The sequence below is a fragment of the Lipophrys pholis genome (genome assembly GCF_963383615.2).
Source record: "Lipophrys pholis genome assembly, chromosome: 7".
Lineage (NCBI taxonomy): Eukaryota > Metazoa > Chordata > Actinopteri > Blenniiformes > Blenniidae > Lipophrys > Lipophrys pholis.
This window is the reverse complement of record NC_137638.1, coordinates 2,219,121-2,241,289: the sequence shown is the minus strand read 5'-3', so window position 1 is coordinate 2,241,289 and position 22,169 is coordinate 2,219,121. Positions and strand designations below refer to the sequence as shown.

General features: G+C 44.9%; 1 protein-coding gene across 1 annotated transcript in view; it reads left to right on the top strand.

Annotated features, from left to right (window-relative positions):
- The window catches only part of zmat4a (zinc finger, matrin-type 4a), a 155,039-nt gene that overhangs the window by 68,802 nt on the left and 64,068 nt on the right, over positions 1 to 22,169 (top strand). The gene's annotated exons all lie outside the window — the stretch shown is intronic.

Genomic DNA, 22,169 nt, shown 5'->3' with positions numbered 1-22,169 from the left:
CTCTACCTCGCTCTGCCCCGCTCTGCCCCGCTCTGTCTCGCTCTGTCTCGCTCTGCCCCGCTCTGCCTCACTCTGCCCTCTCTGCCCCGCTCTGCCTCGCTCTGCCTCACTCTGCCTCGCTCTGCCTCGCTCTGCCCCGCTCTACCTCGCTCTGCCTCGCTCTGCCTCGCTCTGCCTCGCTGTCTCTTTCTCTTCCCGTCTCCTCGTCTGTCGTTCCCCCGTCCGCCGGCCTCGGATGCTCCCATCCTTTCTTTCTCTCTCTCCTCCTCTCCTCCTCTCCTTCCTTCCTTCCTTCCTTCCTTCCTTCCTTCCTTCCTTCCTTCCTTCCTTCCTTCCTCCCTCCCTCCCTCCCTCCCTCCCTCCCTCCCTCCCTCCCTCCCTCCCTCCTTCCTTCCTTCCTTCCTTCCTTCCTTCCTTCCTTCCTTCCTTCCTTCCTTCCTTCCTTCCTTCCTTCCTTCCTCCCTCCCTCCCTCCCTCCCTCCCTCCCTCCCTCCCTCCCTCCCTCCCTCCCTCCCTCCTTCCTTCCTGATGGAGTTGCTGAGGTTTTCTCTGGTTTTCTTCCTTCTTGTTTTCTGGATGATTTCATTTTGTTGCTTCCTCCTGCTCCTCGTCTTCCTCCACTCAACTTCTTTGACACGTTCAAACTGAGCCTCTGGTTTTCAGGCTCAGAAATGTGATACTCGGGTATATTTCTCTACCGAACGAAGGGAAAACTTGAGTTTATTTTGTTGGTGGACGTACAAATGATTCAGATATTCATGTAGATTAACTTCTCCTGTTTCATTAAGGCGCTTTAATTTTTTTAAAAGTTTCTATTTCATTTCATTGTTTCTTTACTTTCATTTCCTTTCTTTGACGTCCTGACCTCCCTCCTACTCCACTTCCTACGTAATCCCATCATCATTCCGGACGCGGGATATAAAGCTCGTACACACGGCCGTTCTGAGCGTGCTCGATGATGAAGCCATAATATACAGGAATTCTTTCATCGTGCTTCACATTTTAGTCCTAACTCAGCGCCGGGTCCTGAAACCAAAGCTCCAGTTTTAACATTTTATTTCCCTGCTCCTGTATTGACCAACTGTTATAGCTTTGTGACTAGAACAACCAAATTTGCCGACTTTGCAATAAATTAGCCAGAAAACACGGTTTAATATAACTCATAAATATTATTATAGTATTTTTTCTATTTTTGTCACTTTACGGTTTCTCTTTATTTTCCAGTATTTTCTTTCCATAATATCCTCTTTATTTATCTTCTCTGTTCTCCCTCTCTCTCCCTCTCATCCTTTCCGTACGTTGATTCTTTCCCTTCCTCTTCACCGTCACTATTTCCTGCTCCACATAATCACTCCGGTGCCTTTCTGTCATCTCAGCCTCTCATTATTCCTACGTTTGGTTCCTCTTATCCTCATTTTTCCTCCCTTCATCGCACCACAAAATATCTCCTTTGTGATGCTTCCTTTGATGCAGGTTTTTTTTTTTTTTTTTTTTATAAATGCAATCTCTAAGAGTGTTGTAGTCTTCCTCCTGTCAGCGTTCTGTTTTTATCTCGAGCTGTGAAACCTCGTGGGATAGCGGCGATAAGCAACGACACTCGGATTCAGCGGCGTTTCTTCCATTATCTCTCTGTTGAGGAACACGGGGAGGGTGTTTAGTTTGGATGTATGACGACTCCGTCTGCCGTCGCCCGGGTCGTCTCACCCCACGGAAGTAGTGCAGAGCGACTGTAAATAGTCAGAGAGTGAAGCGGTCGTCAGATTTTCCAGGTTTTTTTCTTTTGTGAGCAGAGATGAATTGGTTTGAGGCCTGAGGGGTCGGCCCTCCCGTAGAGGAGAACTTCAGGTCCCATTTAACAACGTGCCAAGTCAAACGGCATCGTTTGTATTCAAGAAAAGTTTAGCATTTCAAAATAAAATGATAAAAATAATAAAAAAAAAAAGAAATTATGATATAATAATCTCAATAAAACCATTAAAAAAATATATATAATCGTAATAAAATGATAAAAATGAAGTGTAGAAAAAGTGAATTTGTTTCAGAAAAACACTCCCCCCAGCTAAAATACTATAAATCAGAGGTTCTCAAAGTTTTGATGGCTGAGAGCCGATTTAGGAACATAACTGAGGAAAGAAGAAAAGAAAATGGAAAAACAGACAAAAAAAAAAAATCCCATTTGTAATCATTTCAATGTCCAGGTTGCATTTCTACTATTTACATTTATTGGTTTGTTGCTTTCAGTAATGTGCAATAAACACATTTTGATTAATACATGAGGCGAAATCTGCAATGCTTGAGAAACCTTGAGAAACCTTGAGAAACCTTGTAACGCACACAAACTCCAGGGGTTTTCTGCCCTCTACAGTCAGTTTGGGGTATAACAGTCCTGTGTGCAGTGGATTTCAGAATATATGTAAAAACCTGTTTAGAACAAACAGTCGGTCTCGGGGCCCGTCCACACGAGAACGCCGTTTCATGTAAACACACCGTTTCCTGAGTTATATAAAAGTTTATGAGCAGGAGTCTGACTTCTATAGTTCTATTTTCTCTTCTTCTGTGTTTTTGGTGCATTTGGTGAATCACAGCACCCCTAAAGGCCACACCTGTAATTACAGCTTATCCCCAGACCGAGCTACCTGTAGATTTCGCCAAAGACCACCAAACAGAGATTCATCCTCTCACAGCAGCAGTTGGATTAAAACTAACAACCGGGATTCATTGAGGGACGCCAGTTTTGCTGCCTCACTTTGAGAACCGACGCCTTACACGGTCAAAGTTGGACGAAAGTATTTTCAGACTTTCTTCCCGTTTTAGATTCACGTCTAATAATAAATGATTGAAACGGTGAAACGAATAATGTTTGTTCATGTTGATTTTGGACGTCACATTCAGTCTCTGGCCTCCTCCGTTGTGTTGTAATCAAAACTTATGGGTTATTTTCCCAATACTACATGTAAAACATATTCAACAGCAGTTTATTCCTTTTAAAAGTTTTAATTTTAGATAAATAAGTTTGGACATGTAACAATGGCCACAAGGTGGCGCTGTGGTTCAAATCCAAGCGGGGGCTTTGCTGTGTGTAGTTTGCATGTTCTCCCCGTGGGTGTGTGTGTGTGGGTGTGTGGGTGGGTTGGGTGGGTGGGTGGGTGGGTGTGCGCTCGTGCGCTCGTTCCCTGCTGGTTTGCACAGTGATTGTGATCGTTGATGTTGTTAACTTTGCAGTATTTCCTGCAGCCCTTTGTGCAGGGCGCGTTAACCCTCCTCTCAGCTCACCGTTTCACCACCGTGCCGCTCCGCCTCGTATAATCCAAACCGTCCCTCCGAAGCAGTTTTATGTGGACGTGTTGGCCACATTGTTCTGGACAAATAAATGGGACGCGCAGGGGAAGACTGGACTAATAGGATTAGGTCAATGACCGTAAAGTCGAGTGGAAGCCCGCTCAATAAATCATGATGTTTTGCATTTGCCGCGGGATGTTATTTTATTGTGGAGGTAAGCTTTATAAATGCACGTTGATTGATCCTTCGTGTTTTACATGCTCGAGGATAGAGTTTCTCGGCCGAGGAGAGCGACGGGTTTATGGACAGGAGACAGGAGAGTGACGCTCATTTCAATTCTCGAACCTTCTGGGGAAGTCAACTTGAAGGCCGATTCTTCCCTCCAGGCTGTCTTACATGTTTGGGTGAAATCGTGTGAAATGCATCAGATTTAGTTGTGACTGCAGAAGGGGCTGGGGAAAAAAAGAAAAGTCATCCATCACGGCTGAACAGTCTGTCCACAACGTTCCAGGTCGTGCAGACTGTTGACAGCGGCTGGATTCCTCGTAATGAGACGCCATCCGCCGGGAAAGCAACCGTCAAATCTGCCCGCCGAGACACCGGCTCCCGTCTCCCATTTGCATTTCGCGCATCAACTAATAGGCACACGGCGCTCGGCGGGACGGGAACTCACTCCGAGTCGTGGGCTCGAGACCGAACCTCTGTGAGGGGCGAGGAGGGAAGGAACCTGGAGCTGATAGGACGACTCCTCCGAGTGACACCAACCTTTGGGGGTTAATGTCTGCCGGAGGACAGGGGGCGTGGTTTCAGGCGGCGAGCCGTCCAGCCGACATTTTAGACGGTCAGTTTTCAGAAACGACGGCTGAAAAAACATCGTCCGTGTTGCTGAAAGCTTCTCGAGTATGTTTTAACATCCGTCACTATTTGTCACCGTCTAATTTTGCCTGAATTCATTAATGCCCAGAATTATCGGCTGGCGTACACAACTGACTTCCTGTTTGTATTGCACCCAGTAACGAGCAACGTGATTGGTCAGTCGACACCATGTGGTTTACGCCTTTCGAAAGGCGGCCTCTGATTGGTTCGTGATTCTCTGACTCGCCCTGATGCGTTCAAAAGCAGAGAGGAGGAATTTCCTTTTCCAAGATGATGAGGAATTCTATCTTCAGAATCCACACAGGTGGTGTTAATTCTATGGGCCGATGTTCTATCTTATTTTTCACTTCCAGAATGAAACGAGAAAAGGAAATATATTACTCTTAAGGAGCAAACCCCCCCCCCCCCCCCCCCCCACCCACCCCCCCACCCCCCCCCCCACCCCCTTCGACCGAATACATTTTGGACACCCATCATTTTTGGTTGGACGCCCAAAACACCATTTTCTTCCTGAAGCCCTGAGAGGGAGGGAGCTGCTGTCTCCCCGGCTGGGCGGATACAAACGATGGTTTCTATTTCCAGTTTCCTCAGCTCTCCTCTGAGACTCTCCTGATCTGCCGTGTGTCACCGTGTCCACGACTTCAGTGTCACTCGGCGTTTTACTGGAGAGAATTAGGCGACGGAGGGACGCTCACGTCCTCGGGAGTTTGAAGACTCCCGACTGTCTTTCGGACCTCGCTGGACTCCCCGGTGTCGGTATCGATGCGCCGCTGGATTTCAATGCGGTTCTCTGAATGAGGTCGTCCCTTCAGCCTCGGTAACCCCGCGGACGACCTTTCCTCAGGCAATCTGTTGCCGTTATTTCAGATGGAGTGGAGGTGGAGGATAACACCACACCTTCCTATTTAATGCTTGGAAATAAAACGTCTTTCCTTCTGATTTTAACTCTGAAGCGGGCGTCGCTTCGACGGCGAGTCGGCGCCGGTTCCACAGTTTGACCTCGGGCCGGACGGGAAGGGAGCCGCGCTCAAACTACACAGATGTGATGCGACCGGGCTGCACTTACAAGGTGGCGCCGTCTAAAAATACACCCGGCACCACCGCCTCCAGAGACGGCGGTTAGTGCGTACGGCTGGGCATGGCCCGACGTCTGGACCCGGCTGAGCTGATGGCATCTGACAACTGTACACGCTGCTGGTCATGCCAGTCGCCGCGGTAACCTGCTCTGGTGTGCGGGGGGGGGGGGGGCATCCGTCAAGAAGCACGTTGATTTGAGGACTGTGACTTTGAACAGGGAAAAGCAGGTTTTCGGCCGTTTATCCAGATCTGTTGACGAACCGGCTGTGCTGTTGTGAGCCTTGTTTTGGCAGCCAGATCGGACCTGATAACGAAACATCGCGTCAACATGAAGCTTCGTCCAGGAAAAAAATAAATAAAAAGATGTGTATTCCCAGTGGAAACATCAGTAACTGCTGCGTTTTTTTTTTTTGTCACTTTGCTGCCTGAACTTTGACCCAACTCGGAGCGTTTCCCTTTTGTTTTTGCCGTTCGGATGTTTAGACGGCACATTTCCCTCCCAAATAAATAAAAGAGCCGGGATGCAGCTGAAGAACTGCACGCATCAGCTTCATTTTACTCAACATGGGCAAAAAACCCTGAACATTGGCTGCAGGCGGGAAGAGCTCTGTGGTTAACAGCGGTGCTGGAAAGAAAGGCACGTTGGAATTTATGTGTCATACAAGAGCTGCAAGGACGGGCGCATTTATGGATTATGTGGATTAAAAAAAAAGAAGAACTAAACGGAAAACCTTTATTCTTCCTGCGTGTGGTCGTTGTTGAGTCGGGAATTGAGGAAACCTGAAGAAAGTTGGAATGTTTTGGACATTCGATACTTTCTGATGGCGTTTTAAGGTTGAAGTTAGATGCGGTGATGAATTTACCTAAAGTACGTCTAACTAACGACGTCTCAACATTTAGCGTCTGTTTCCAGTAACTTCAGTATCGGCGGACGAAACCTCCAACCTTCTTGTCGTCTCTGAAAAGGTGAAGCTTTTACAGAACGCGACCGGGGTTGCAGAATTCCAGGAACTTTTAAAGTTGGGAACTTTCCATGGAAATTTATGGGAATAAATGAGGAATTTACTAAATTAAAGTTTGGCTCTTAAAAGGGAAGTTACATAAAGTATAATCTTGAGTAAAAAGAAACAGATTTCATGCGAGTCCAGAATATCTGTTTCCTTTCTTCAGCACATTTGAGCCTGTGGATGAGTTTTAATGATATTATGTGTTAATATATTCAATACATTTGACATATAACTAATATTTGACTTGCATATGTCACATTTAAATGTTTTGGTGTGTTGAAATGAATTGTTTCTCTGAATTTCCGACCAATTTCTGCATCGATACGGCGACAAAACATCATTGATTAGAATGCATATTTCCGAAAATTCCCCAGCTTAACTCCCGATGGAAGTTTACCGGAAAACGTTTTAGTAATTTGGCAGAAGTTTTAAATGTCATTGCATTGTGTGTTGTGTTGCATCAGGCTGCAATGCAACGTTCTTAAACAGTCAAAGGCAGAATTCTGCTTTTACCTTCACGTCCCGTCACGTCGTCGTTTCCCTGCTTCCCCACTGTCACTTCTTTTTTCCGTCCAAATTCCGTGGAGGTAATAAACCTGAGGCCATCTATTAAATGGAAACGAGGAGATCTCGCTGTGTGATGGCGTCCGTCTCGCAGCGACGTGCAGCACGAGACAACAGCACTTCACTTTTACACGCGTACTTCCAGAAGTCGTCGGGACTGTTTTACGAGCGACGGGGGCGTCGGCAGCGGACGCCCATTAAAACCCCCGATTCTCCAGGTGGAGCCCAAACCAATGTGGGGATGGAGGTAATTTCATTACGGCAGCACAGCATGAGACCTTGTCTCCTATTGTTTTGGTTCAGGGACATAATGACGACCACGGATTTGAGTATTTACCGTTTCCTCTTGTCGCAGGGCACGAGCTTCAACTCCAGCCAGTAAGTGGTTTGAAAATAACCTCACTGATTGTGTAATCACTACTTGTGGAGGAGATGCAAACCTGGAGAGGCGCAAATAATGGAGCAGATAGAAGCTCTGTGTTGGAGATTGTTGGGGAAATGTTGCTGAGTCATCAAATCTTCTCAGCAGACGGAAATGAAAATGGGATTGTTCGGTACTTCTAGATTAGATGTTAAAGGCGTCATATTATCCAGTGTTAAACACTTAAACATGATCTCATTGGTCCGGGAACCTTCAGTATTCTAAGTTTCTAGCTCCTCCTTGATTTTCCTCCATTTGAATATTGGATCATAGGAGCTACATTCAGTACGTCTGTGTGAGCTGGACTGGCTCCGCCCACACATGCTCATCTTGGGAAGAGGAGGAAGTACTTCCTCTCGTGGTGCCATGTGCCTGAGCAGAGCTGCCTAATTGTGGGAGGAGTCAAAGGGAGGGCCTACCTTGATTGGGATTGGCTAAACCCCCGATGACACTATATAGGGTTTGATTTCTGATTGGCTGGTTGGAGCAACACACTTTTTAAAACCTGAAACAAGCCAGGGAGAGAGAGGACAGACTGTCTTCACTTCTGGGGCGTCAGTCCAGGTATGGGGACGATTATTATGGACAAAGATCCTAAACCTCGTTTACAGGACAACGCTTCAAGTGAAAACACGTGGTTTTTGTGGGTTTTTTTCGTTTCAGAAGTTTACACACCAACATTTTGAAAACAATGTGGACTGGACACCATGACATCCTGGAGGCAAACATTGTTCTTATCGTCCATTATATATATATATATATATATATATATATATAAATTAAAATGGTAAAGAAAAGGCTTGTTTTATCCGTTTCCTTGGAGACGGAGTTGGAACATTTTGAAAAAGTTGTGTTTTGGCTCCAAGCATCATGGTAATATAAATGGAATCCAACAATGCAATGAAAGTTTTTCATTTCCACTGGAAGGCGTCGTGTTGCTCTGCTCCCCGGGAGATGTGACGTTGGTTTCAGCCTCTCTGGTGTGAAAACGTCCCGTTAGAAGGAAGAGAGTCCGCAGCCACATTGGCGGCTCTGCATCGGACTCAGGTCACCTGCAGTAGTTCTAGTCTAACCTGGAGTTGTATTCCTTCATCGTGGGCCTTACCCTGACTGTAGGGCTTTGTCCTTTTTGGTATGCATGAAATACAAGATCATCTCATCACATGTTCCCTTTCAAATCACCTCCGCTGGCAGAGAAATACTGTCGCTTCTTAAAACCGGACGTCTAAACTCATGCGCCCGTCTCAGCCTTTTCCGGATCGACCGTGTAACTTTGATCAGATGTCGTCATTCTGCCATGAAAGCTGGTAGAATTAGTTTCTAAGCCGTTCTGTAAAAACACCCATAATGCAACAGCTACGGGAGTTATTGTGACGTTTCACTGTATTTTGCACGCGAAGGTTTCGTTTATATCGTACTTATGTTGAGTTTATATTCATTTTCTGGAGTGATTGTGTACAACAAAGAAAAACTTTTGAAGTTTATTGTTAAAGGTTATGATGGCGCTACGTTAGAGATCCGGCCCACTTGAGAAGAACTTGTGTTTGACACCATTAGAATTAACTCAAAAGATAAAGTTGTAATGTTGCACGATGAAGTGCTGTAATGTGTATTAATGTCATAATTCTTCTACTCCTTATGTGATAACGCCGCATTTTGTAATAAAACCCTTGAACTCACTTTATAATAAACTTTGCTGCATTTTGTAATTTCTTACAAATTGCAACAGTTATTAGAAAATGCGAGTAAAATGATTAAATACACTGAGTGGTAATAACAATCTGGTCTGATTTCGATCCCTTCGTTCACATTACCTTATGTTTTCCTCATTATTAAACATAAAACCATGTATATGGCTAAAGGGCAACATTTATTACATAATGCACCAATTTATGACATTTTCTTAAAAAACAAAACAAAAGTGGAACGCCCACATTTTGTAATCGCTGCTGCAAGATGTAGGAGGTTATTACAACTTGCATCCAGGTTTGTTATAAACTGCATTCATTAACTTTTGCTCCATTATTACACAATGCGGCGCCACACGCCTTCCTGATCGAAGCACATTTCACTTCTTTTGCCAGGCAGAGATAAACGTCCGTTGTCCGCGTACTCGTTGTGCAGGCTTTTGCGCTGTTGGCCGGCCGGCTCTGGTGTTTGCCCGTCGGTTCATCCAACTGCCAGTTTCCATTAAGTCAGGCCTGCGGCGCTGCCACCGGATCGCCGTGCGGAGACGCGGCGGCGGCGGCGGCGATGGCACAGGTGTCCCGCGCTGCCTTGACTGAACACGAAGTGACTGCAGTCTTATGCTCCGCTGCCTCGACCTCTCCGTGAGCAATATCTAGCAGATTGTATTCTGGGTAGCGGCACACACTCGCACGTTGCTTATCGCATGTACACACACACACACACACACACACACACACACACACACACACACACACACACACACACACACACACACACACACACACACACACACACACACACACACACACACACACACACACACACACACCGAATCAGGCCGGGCATGGCCGGCGAGTGGAGAGGAAACGCCTCTGGAGGTTTGGGTTCAAGGTGGGATCACACGCAAAATGCCCGAGCTCATCTCCTCTGTCACATTTGCAGTCGAAAAATGTGCGAATTTACACTTTAAATTGGAAATATATATATATATATATATATATATATATATATATATATATATATATTTATAGAATCTTTTCAAAAATACCCAACATAACCTTGAAAATCAGTAATATTTACAGTGAAAACAACAAAATACCAACAAATAAAGTAGAATTTGCACTCGGATGCTTCATAGTTTTCCTATAACTACATATTGAGACGGAATGACCTGAACTAATTTAGAGTATATAATTTAGTGTTTCAGTGAACGTTTTACCATAAACCCCATTTGAAGTTTCTCTTGGCTCCCTTGTATATATATTTCTATATATTTTTTTTTTAAATCCTTATATTGATCAATTCTATCTTACTGTAGGTGCACCATGAGAGCTGTCTTTGAATTTTATTGTACTTACTTGTACTATGACAGTATTCTATTCTGTGGAGAAATCCCGAGAACAGTTAAATTAGCACCGTCTCCAGATGGCGGTACACGCTGGAAGTGTCTTGCTCTGCACCGTCAGAATCCGTTACTCACACCCGCCCGTGATGTCAGCGCAGGATGTTCCTATTTGCATATTTGCATTACCACTTGTTCACCTCAGTTAAACAACCGAAAGCTGCCGTCTCGTGCAGCTTTCGCTTTCCAAGCGATTTCACTTTACGCCAAGTTGCTCTTCGTGGAATTCAACAACAACGAACGGCCGAGAAGCAGACGGGAGCTCGGTGGGGTCTTGACGTGTTTATAAAGAAGAGGCTGGGGCGTCTATTCGCCTCCGAACTGGAAAGTTGCAGGTTTGTTTTTTTAAGAAAACGCCCGGGCTCCGTCGCTGTGGAAACGGGCGAAGACACTTTCTGGAGACGGTGGACGTGCTGCTGCCACACCACCAGAGTAAATAATTGTTCTTGCACATGCTCAGTAGATGAACAACATTTTTCCTCCAGAGCGTCATGAAGACTCCCAGTTCATATTCTCCTGGGTCTTGGTACTTTTATTTTGACAGTCACCGTAACAACAATCCAACTTCTTTAACCATGGAAACCAACGGATTACCAGGTTAGTTGATCCATCATTTGTCCTGGTCTTTTGAATTTCTTCATGTTGTCACAGTTTGACACTGATGTACACGTTTTACAATTTGTGTGTGACCTCCCAACCACTAACCAGGGTAATGACGTCACTTCATCAGAGGCTAGGGAATTGAAACTGAACAAACCAATAAATAAATAAATACACGCGGACAAAAACATAACGAGCAACGGCGCCAACTCGTGGTTCAGCATGCTCACTACATTGTTTGACGTCGTTTACAGAAAATTGCGAAACTTTGCAGGAACGAAAACGCGAGAAGCGTGGAAACCTTTAGGGACCTTTAGGGACCTTAAGGAGCCGTTAGAGACCTTCAGGGAACGACGAGTCCAGACCAGTCACTCGTCAACTGCAGAGTTTCTGGTTTTAAATTCACCGAGTCACATTTGGAGGAAGTTAAAGAGCATTTACAGGATGAACAGAATCTGACAAGCAGATTTGAAACCGGATATTTGTCCTCTGCATCGTCACACAATCTGCATTCTACGTTCTGCATTCTACGTTCTGCATTCTACGTTCTACATTCTACGTTCTACATTCTACGTTCTGCATTCTACGTTCTGCATTCTACGTTCTACATTCTACGTTCTACATTCTACATTCTACGTTCTACATTCGTCTCGCAGACGTGCTCATGCCTTGCACAGGTATATAACAGCAGGAAGCAGCTGTTTTAGACTTCACAGATGCTTTTCTGTCTTCTTCTTCTCTCTGGAAGCCACCACTGCTGCCTTTTGTTCTCCGTATCGGTTCTGGTGTAAGAATGTCTCTTCTCATGGGATTTCTATTTTTTGGCAAATACAAACAAAACCCCACCGATTGCGCAACGCCGCTGTTCTATTTCGGAGTACGTGTGCGGCTCTGTGCCAGGACTGAAGCGTATGTTTTGTTGGGAATAGTCCACTACAAGCCGTTAGCGGGGTCAGATGTGAGCGTCTCTATTCACGAGCGGAGAACGGGTCTGCGCCGCGAACGTTCTAGGTTTACAGTCAAATCTCTATTGTTCCGTCTCTGCTTACCCCGCCGCCGCCGCCGCTCCGTCGCCGTTGTTTGTGTGGAGACAATGCGCCCAGATCTCCTCTGTACTGTGTGACATTTCAGAAAGGAGCAGTTAAATATCACTTTCACTCCTCGGCACTGACGGAGAGACTAAAGTACACAGTGCTGAATAAACAAACTGCCACCTCGCAGTGTCGGCATCAAACGTTTCCCAGGAACTCAAATGTCAGTTCTTCTACCTTCTCGGTAAACGAACTGATGCCTCTCCTTCCGCTGAACGGTGCTTTGGCAGCCTCTTTCATTTCCCCTTCCTTCTGATCGTCCTCGCTGCTTCTTTGCGAGACGGGACGGATGTGAATTGCCGGTCTGTGTGGCGGCGGCGGCTCATTATTCCCCGTGAAGGGCCGTGATTTGGCAAAACTCCTCACTTGGCGGAGAGCTGGGCCCGGCGGAGGTACAAGGGCGTCTCAGGGCAATAAACCATTCCATTAAAAAAAAAAACAAGAAAAGAAAAAGCTGTGAGGGCACAAACATATCTCAGAAGTTGTGGGATAACTTTACACCGTACACAGTCGGCGTCGTGTGCAGCCACCGTGACCCGCCCTACGCTGCCTCTCATTGGCTAACTCGCCGCAGTCACTGATCTGATTGGCTCATCAGCCCTCGTACAGACACATTAACCAATCGGAGGCTGAGTAGGGCGGGGGCATTAAATTATGTGACACTGCGCAAACAGTAGGAATAGAATTTCACTGAATAGTCATCTTACACGCTAATGTTTAAAAAAAAGAAACAAAGGCGTTTCTTTGCTGCTTTAAAGAAAGAAAATAGAAATCCAGCGTCTCTCTCTGGGGTCTGCAACATAAAAGAGCCATTTTCTGGATTTTCTACCAAATAAAATTAGTCTTGAACCACAAAACCTATAAATTATCCAGAATAGACACGTCTTTTAAAATTGCTATAAAAAAATTAAAGTTGCAATCATGAAAAGTACAATTTTGATCGATGCGATTACATTTGACCATTTTTAAAGTTTTTTACATTTTGCACATCTCGGCTCTTTTAGCTGAGCCGCTCTGTGGTTCCTGATGGTTCCAGAAGTTTTAACTTTCCCAGCGATTTAAATGATTTCTTTTTTCTTTTCCTTTCTATTTTTTTTCCATTTTTACTCGTTTTAACATTCGACATTCTTTAAAATCCGTGTTTGCAAATAAAAAATAAAATAAGATGTTTATTTCCATGAGATATTCTTCATGGAGCCGCTGCAGAGGAGCTGAAGAGCCACATGTGTCTGCAGACCCCTGCTCTACCCGCTTCTACACCACTGGAGAGCCGATGAGGGATTTTTATTTTATTTTTTTTAATCTGAATTTTGAGCGTATTTTTAACACCCGAGTGCTGAGAATCGGGTTTTTCAGAGTAAAGCAAATTCAGTTAGTTCAGGTCTAAAATCGGCTCCGGAACAAAAACAAAATGGGTCACGAGAAGAAGTTTCACTGCAGAAATCCTGGAAAGAAAGAAGTGCCGCTTGAAATTCCTGCACACGTTGTCCGCGGCAGGCTCGTGGCTTCTCGGTGCGAAGGAGCCGTGAAAAGTGTTTAGGCTGCGCGGAGCACGGCGGGCTGTGTGGGTGGTCTGCGGCGTGCTTCATCGGGGGGGGGGGGGGAGTCCAAAAGAACGCGAGGCGGCAGATCAGCACATCGGTGTTGCTCAATACGAGGGTTTGGCGGTGAATTTTAAGTCGCCCGCAGCTTCCTGTGCAGCCGCGATGTGAGACGCGCCGACGGCGGGTCGTTTAAATCCCTTTGAGGGAACCCGGGTTCGAATCCTTGTTGTGTAAAAAACCAACCGAGTCGACAATTTTTTTGTTTGCAACTACTACTAAATACCAATCAGACTTTAAAATTGGGAATGTACCGATACCAGTGTCGAGTATCGGTCCGATACTACTGCACTTGGGTGGTTCATGGCAACGCATAGCCTTCATGTGTCGTTTGCTTATGGAGTATGAATGAGGATATATGGCATTTAATAAGTACTTGTATTGGTACTGTGTATCAGTAAGTAGCTAAACTTTAATACTTTGTACTCTTCCTTTAAAAAAAAAAATAATAAATTGGTATCGTTGCATCCCAGATTAAAATCATCCTGGACCATAAGAAAAACAGTTAATTAGCCTCAAAGTTTTTTCACGACTTCCTCAGCAGTTTGCGTGACTCCATCAGTGTGAAGCTGATCCCGGCGACGGCGCCGTCTCCGCTCTGTTTGCTCAAAGCGCTGAGCGTGCGGTTTATCGCAGCTGTACGATCCTGCTGAGCCGGCGATGGAGGAAAAATCCTCCCGAGTCCCTCCGCCGGGTCGTCCGCCGCGTGAACCTGCTGTTCACAATTATGTTCGCCAGTGTAAAGCTCCGATAAGGACGAACGGGGGAATTGTTTAACCTTCTGAAAGGACAAAGTGGAGCCTGCGGATCCTGAACCGAGGCAAATGTGTCAATCACTTGTTGGGATTCCATCGTAAATCTCACGTTTTCGCTCGTGTGAGTGCTCACACGCCACAATGAGGACTGTAAATCACCAGTAACACGCCAGACAATTGAGCCGATACCAAAGCTGCCGGGTCCAATTCTACAGCGTTGTTCTGAATTATCACTGAAAAGACAAAAACACACTTTTTTTCTGTCTCAAATGTAGTTTTCTTTGTTTTCAGAGCTAAAGAGAATATAGTCTCTGTTATACACGCCATGTGGAATAAACAAAGACTGGGCAGGTTAAGCAGCCTCAACCTATAGAGAAGGACCGCAACAAAAATATTCAAACTTTCGCAAGAAAATGGAAGAAAGAAAACTGGCGAGACTGAAAACCTTCATCCACAAATTATAAAAATAAAGACTAAGAGTGGGACTGCCGGCGACCTCCACTCAAATTAAAATGACAGACTTCATTCTGCCAGTAGGGCTGAAGGAAAAACAGGTAGGGTACCTTCAGAGGGAAATGTGTGTGAGGCCACGTGTACACGTACCCGGGTATTTAAAAAAACGCATATTTCTCTGCATTTACACATAAATTCAGCTGCGACGCTCAACAGACGATGATTCCTGAAAACTCTGGCCACAGTGGAGATTTAGAAAAACTGTATCTCCATTTGAATCTAAAGGGCGGTCAGCGGATATCCGATTGGCTATCATGGCTTCATGCATCTCGTTACACTGCCCCCCTACAGGTTTGCCTCCTCATAGCAGCTCTAAACCAGCAGTATTTGTTAATACATTTTTTTTTTTTTTGTAAACATAGTGGGAAATATAATTTTTTGGTAAAAACCGCAGTGCATGTAAACGTGGCCTGAGACTCGTCAACAAGCCATAGTCTGTTCCAGTCTTTTCTCTTGCCCTCCTCCTCCTCCTCTTCTATTCCCCCTCTTTACTAACTGCCTGTATAGGAGGAAACGGAGAGAGTGGAGGAGGAGACGGGGGAGAAAAACAAACACCATTTAAGGCCAAAGCGCCCTCGGCGGACTTGAATGTGATCCGATGGGTTCCAATCACAAGGTTGTCGGTTCAATGCCCTATCTCGCGTAGATCAAAGTGTCCTTGAGGAAGACCTTGAAATCAAGGCTGCTTCCAACTTGTGTGTGTGTGTGTGTGTTGAACTAGAGCCAAAGATTTCTGAGACGCCACTGAGCATAATGCCTCATTTCTGCTCCGTGTGCACAATTTCCAGCGGAGCCCAGTCATGGTTTATTCTCTGCTGCTGCTACTATCCGCCTGCTGTTCAATGTGAAGGTCATTTTATGTAACGCAGCAGCAGCAGCAGCAGCAGCAGCAGATACCACCGTGTCACTCCTGCTCAGCTCTCCCCCGTCTGCTTGGCTTGGCAGCAATAGACTGCTTTGTCCACGGCAAGTCCTTTTTATCCTTTTTATTTTTTATTTTTTTCCCAGGATACCCTTGCACTTGGCTGTCCTATTTCTTGTGTGTGCGCCTTGGGGGGAGATGCACATGAGTAGTGAGTGTTCTCTGACCTCCAGATTTAGCCCAGACCATATACGGAGCGACGCCCAGGCCCGAGATGACCCGGCCGATCCAGCGAACACCTTGAGGAGCGGCGCTGCTCGTCGACTTCCACGGGAGGAATGGGGGGAAAAAAGGAAATAAAGAGAGAGAGAAAGAAATCTGGCATCCTGGAGGGGAGTCTCCATGAGCCGGAGGGATGCTGCAGCCGTGGCATTTGTGAAGCGGCGACAAAAGGCAGCGGGGAAAACCGGTCCGGTGCAGTGAGACGTCACGGTCTGTGTTCAGGCAGCCAAGGACACGCCGCTTCACTTAAACCCTCCGACATGTGCAGCGCTGCGCCCCAACGCCAAGAGAATTTACTGCTTGCAAATCAAAAAGATTATTTTATTATGCCTCACATGAATGGGAATGAGGCAACCCCCCCCCCCCCCCCCCCCCCCCCCCCCCCCCACACACACACACACACACACACACACACTCTCTCTCTCCTCATGCCTCCATCAGTTACATATTCAGAGAAATGCAGCACAGCAGTATATTCTGCCAATGTAGAACTCCAATTATTTCTCACTGTTGGGTTGAGATCACACACACACACACACACACACACACACACACACACACACACACACACACACACACACACACACACACACACACACACACACACACAGTATGACGCCCACCATACATGACTGCTGAAATGCCGCATGTGTTGTGTTTCAGATGACTCATGAGTTTTTGTGGAGCCGACAAATAAAAATTAAAAAAGATATTTTAAAAACTCTCTTTGCCGAGCCGATCATAAATTCATCCCGTTAGATAATCCCTTCACTTCAGATTTATTACCCCCGCCGCTTTGCCCGCGATACCCCGGTGAAGCTCGCACGTTACGCCGTGACTGTCACTCTGGCAGCACACACACACACACACACACCTACAGTGCCGCTTCATTAATTGCGCTTCTTGGCAATTAACTCCCCGTTTATCCAGTTTTAATTAAGCGTGGAATTATGGATCTTTTCCCTTTTCAGATGTGGCGTCTCGTCTGTGTATCTTATGATGATGATGATGAAATCCTGCATGTGAGAGGGCAGAGGAGGTCTGCTGCTGCTGCTGGCCTGGCAGCTGTGTGTGTGTGTACATGTGTGTACATGTGTGTACTAAGAGTTAGAGAAGGACAACACCAAGGGCAGAAGGAGGAGCGGAGTGTGTGTCTGTGTGTGTCGGAGTGACCCGGAGCGCAGTGGTGTTTCACTGTTATCACACACTGTGGGAGGAAGAACACACACGCACACACAACACACACACGCACACTCACACACACACACACACACACCGATCAGCTCCAGATTACCAAGTACTGATACGAGTACTTGATAAATACCACAAACCGGAATTCATAACGACTCCAAGTCCATATTATCCTGGAACTTGGTACTTTTATTTTGACAGTCACCGTAATAACAATCCAAATTGGTAGTTTTATTTTGAAAGTCACCGTAATAACAGACCAAATTGGTCGTCTGTCCACTAGAATGTTCGTTTACCCTGGAAACTGATGGATTACGAGGTTATCTGATCCACCACGAAGCTCCTGCCATCATCTGTCCTGGTCGTTTGAATCGCTTCGTGTCGTCACAGTTTGACACTGATGGACACATTTTACAATTTGTGTGTGACCCCTTGACCTTTGACCTCCCGACCACTAACCAGGGTAGAGAAGTCACGGCATTATTTGGCATATCGGAGGATAAGAAATTAAAAATGAAACATTCTGGCGTTGGTTTGACAGCAATCGGATTAAAACTGACCGCATTATGATGAAAATACATTTTTGACCTTTTCGTGACCTTGACCTTGACCTTTGACCCAAACAATCTCAAAATGTTCTGGAACCATTCTTAGATAAAGACAAATTATCCCTGGAAATTCATTCTGAGTCAATAGTGCTTTCAAAAAGTTGTTAACATACATTCATATAAACCAATAAATAATTACAAAACCTAACCTTTGGCCGAATTGTGTTCTCTGAACCTCCTCCTCTTCCTCCTCTTCCTCTTCTTCCTCTCTGGACTTCGACAAATGAACCAAAGTCCCTCTTCTGGTCTCGAGACCCTCAGCTTATTTGCTCTATGCACCAGAGCTTCTCACACGACGACATTCATCTCCTCTGGAGGGAAGCTTCCGCCACTGAGCTGGAAACAAAACCAAACCTGGTGTCTTCCAACGTGGGAAACCAGGAAACTGTGACATCCAGAGATTTAAAAAGAGGAGCGGCTTTCTAATCTGCTCCATCATTAAATCATTTATCATCTTAACTGCTCTGTTTATATCAGTCATGCTCTATAATCTGGATGTTAGCGGAGGAAGATGCTCTATAATCTGGACGTTGAAGGGGGAGAGGCTCTATAATCTTATGTTAGAGGAGGAAGATGCTCTATAATCTGATGTTAGTGGAGGAAGATACTCTATAATCTAGACGTTAAGAGGAAGATGTTCTATGATCTGGATGTTAGAGGGGGAAGATGCTCTACAGTCTAGATGTTAAGAGGAAGATGTTCTATAATCTGGATGTTAGAGGACAATGCCCTATAATCTGATGTTAGAGGAGGAGGATGCTCTATAATCTAGACGTTAAGAGGAAGATGTGCTATGATCTGGATGTTAGAAGGGGAAGATGCTCTACAATCTAGATGTTAAGAGGAAGATGTTCTATAATCTGGATGTTAGGGGAGGAAGATGCTCTACAATCTGATGTTAGAGGAGGAAGATGTTCTATAATCTGGATGTTAGGGGAGGAAGATGCTCTACAATCTAGATGTTAAGAGGAAGATGTTCTATAATCTGGATGTTAGGGGAGGAAGATGCTCTACAATCTAGATGTTAAGAGGAAGATGTTCTATAATCTGGATGTTAGAGGAGGACAATGCCCTATAATCTGATGTTAGAGGAGGAGGATGCTCTATAATCTAGACGTTAAGAGGAAGATGTGCTATGATCTGGATGTTAGAAGGGGAAGATGCTCTACAATCTAGATGTTAAGAGGAAGATGTTCTATAATCTGGATGTTAGGGGAGGAAGATGCTCTACAATCTGATGTTAGAGGAGGAAGATGTTCTATAATCTGGATGTTAGGGGAGGAAGATGCTCTACAATCTAGATGTTAAGAGGACAATGCCCTATAATCTGATGTTAGAGGAGGAAGATGCTCTAAATGTCTTAAACTTTCTTTTCTAACTGCTTTTCATTTTCTCACTTTAACAAAGAAACCTGGAAACTCAAAAAGAAATAAAAAAAAAAAAAAATTGTAATTTCTAATATAAAAAAAAATCATGTTTGGTTTGAGCCTCGTGATGCAAACAATCAAAGACGAGGCTGGAAGTTCTCGGTTTATTCCTCCACGCCCACGACGCCTGAAGTCACATTGCAGAGAAATCTCAGAGAAACGATCAGAAACAAACATGAAATGAGACTTTCAGCCGCCGTTAAGTCGGTCTGCCACTAAATGATATCGTGTTTGTGATTAAAACCCAGAAGTGAAACCGGTAAACAGCAACTAATTAAAAGTTTTGATTAAAAAAAAAAAACAACCATCCAAATAAAGTTGGCAAAGACTTTCTTCCAGGAAAAAGTAAACCTTGAATGTACTTTCTTGATGTGGCTGCGATTACTGCATTGTTCTTTTTCACTTTGTGTCTTTTTTTCCAAACATAAAGAAATTCTCATAAACGGAGAAAATATGAGCGAAAACTGAGGAACTCCCCGTAATTCCTCTGCCTCTTCTTAGCATATGAAAAAAAAAAAAAAAAAGAGTGTTTCAGCCGTTTGTGCTCTAATTTAAAACAGGGAAGCAAATGTTCTCTGCTCAGACCTCCAGCTGATGCAGTGAGAGCCACGGTCCTTCTGCCGGCTAATTGAAAGTGATTGAGTGGCGCTGAGAGTAATTTGAGTACAGCTGAAATCACCTGTCGGCTCCTTGGAGAGTCGAGCGGAGTGTTTAAAGTCTGCGGAATGAAAGGCGCCCCGAAGCGCCAGCTGTCGGGGGTTCTGGCGCCGATCCTGCAGATTTCACCAACGCCAGCGTTCTGAAGGTGACTTACATCACGAAGCGACTTGAGTTGGTCAATTGCAGAATTCTGAATCGCATTTTTAACTCAAGCTGCCCGTTTATAGCGACAATGGAAAACTTCCGAGGTGGGACTTTTCCGAAAAGGCATGGTCTCCGTGGAAACGGGGGGGGGGGGGGGGAAGCATTTTTTGAAATTGTAGCAATGGGGGAAAACGCTGCGAGTACACATGCGCAAATATTTCACAAGTAGATGGACAGTAACAAACATGGCGGCCTCCGTGGTGTCATGACTCTCAGTCCATATTCTCCTGGGACTTTTATTTTGACAGTCACCGTAATAACAATCCAACTTGGTGGTCTGTCCGCTAGAATGTCCGCGTTCTCACATTGTTAATGTTTAGAGCGTTTTGTTCTCTGCTGCGTGTGTGTGTGTGCTTTCATTACAAAAACAAACTACAGCGCCATCTTGTGCCTCGGGCACGGTAACTACATTTTCAACATTTCTGCCGTTTCTGTGTAAATGGACCTCGTTTTCAAAACCGACGTATAAACGTGAAACTCTAAACACAGAAACGAGCGTCTTGTTTTCACCTGTTTCCGTGGCGATGGAGACCGAACGATTTTTTTTTTTTTTTAAACTTCCACCTTAGCAGCCATTTTTTTTCAAAAGCTGCAATTTCAGTGACTCGGATCATCGTTACCATGTGAACGGGGCCTTAAAGCAAAGGTGTCGAACACCAGACCTACAGGATGAACGTGCAAAATATCATAAAGAAAAGTTTATTTTTAGAGATTTTGTTAACAGCTCACCAGAATAAATCCACAAAAAACTGCAAAAAAAAAATTCAATAAAAATGTCCCAAACAAAGTGGATGAAAGAGGCACCTCGTGGAGGAGATCAAAGGAGATCAGCTTCTGTTGCCATGGAGACGCTCCCTGCTCAGTGTTTCACAGTGCTGTCGCTACCTGCCCTAGCTCGATATGAGCTAACGGCTATCATGCTAGTGACATTTTCTTGAAGTTATTTATTTATTTATATATTTCGAAAGTTATTACATCATTCTACTGGTTCGTGCCGCTCCGCCGGCTCCTGCGGTAAAGTCCATTTCCACTGCGCCGCTCTAAAGACATCGACAGAACTTCGCTCACGGCAAAATCAACGGAACTGTCCTCTTTATCGTGGCGCTAAAAGAAAACACGTGTAACGCTGTGGGCCGGAGTGGATCTCCTCACATTCAGATATTTGGTGACCAAAACCGACCCGCTCGTTTTTTCTCACTGTAGAAAGTAAAAAGACGTTAGAATGTGGCGCAGCTGCTCGATATTTCTAATTTGATTGATTTAGTTTGACGCCGCCATGACCTTTGAAAAAACAAACTGTTCCATTCTGAGTAATGGAGGAAAACAAATTATTGTACCACAGCAACAACTTTGTCTCAGAGGCCTTGAGACGGATTCTCCTGACAAAATAAAGCAAATGAAACAGGAACATATTATTCTGTTGGTATATATATATATATATATATATATATCTATTAACCAGTTCATGATTTTGATGTGGTTATGTGCATGGTATTGAAACGTCACTTCAACCAGATTGAAACCCCGTTAACGTGTCAACATTCCAAGTGAAATGTTTATTTACAATAATACGTTGTCGTTCTGAAAACGAAGTCCAATCCCACAGAACTGGCAGAAACACTGAAAACGCTGGTTTGTTGGTTGTTTTCGTAACTAAATCACGTGGAGAACACAAACGCTATAAACATTGGCAATGAGAGTACAGACCACAACGGTGGATTGTCAAAATAAAAGTACCAAGTTGGATTGTTATTACGGTGACTGTCAAAATAAAAGTACCAATTTCCAGGAGAATGTGGAATGGGAGTCCTGACGCCACGGCGGAGCATGTGCAGAACTACTAGTTACTCCGACTATGTTGAGCCGTACCAGTAGCAGCACTTCAAAAGTGGCGTGTTTTTCCTCCACGTCCTTGTAGACGGAGTTCCGAGCACCGTGGTCATGTAAGTGGACCCCCAGAACCGATGCGATATTGGTTTGAGTCCAATCATTTTTCTAAAAGTAGCGTTTTCCTCCCATTTCCATTGAAAAAGAGGTTTTTTCAAAAAGTTCCACCTTGG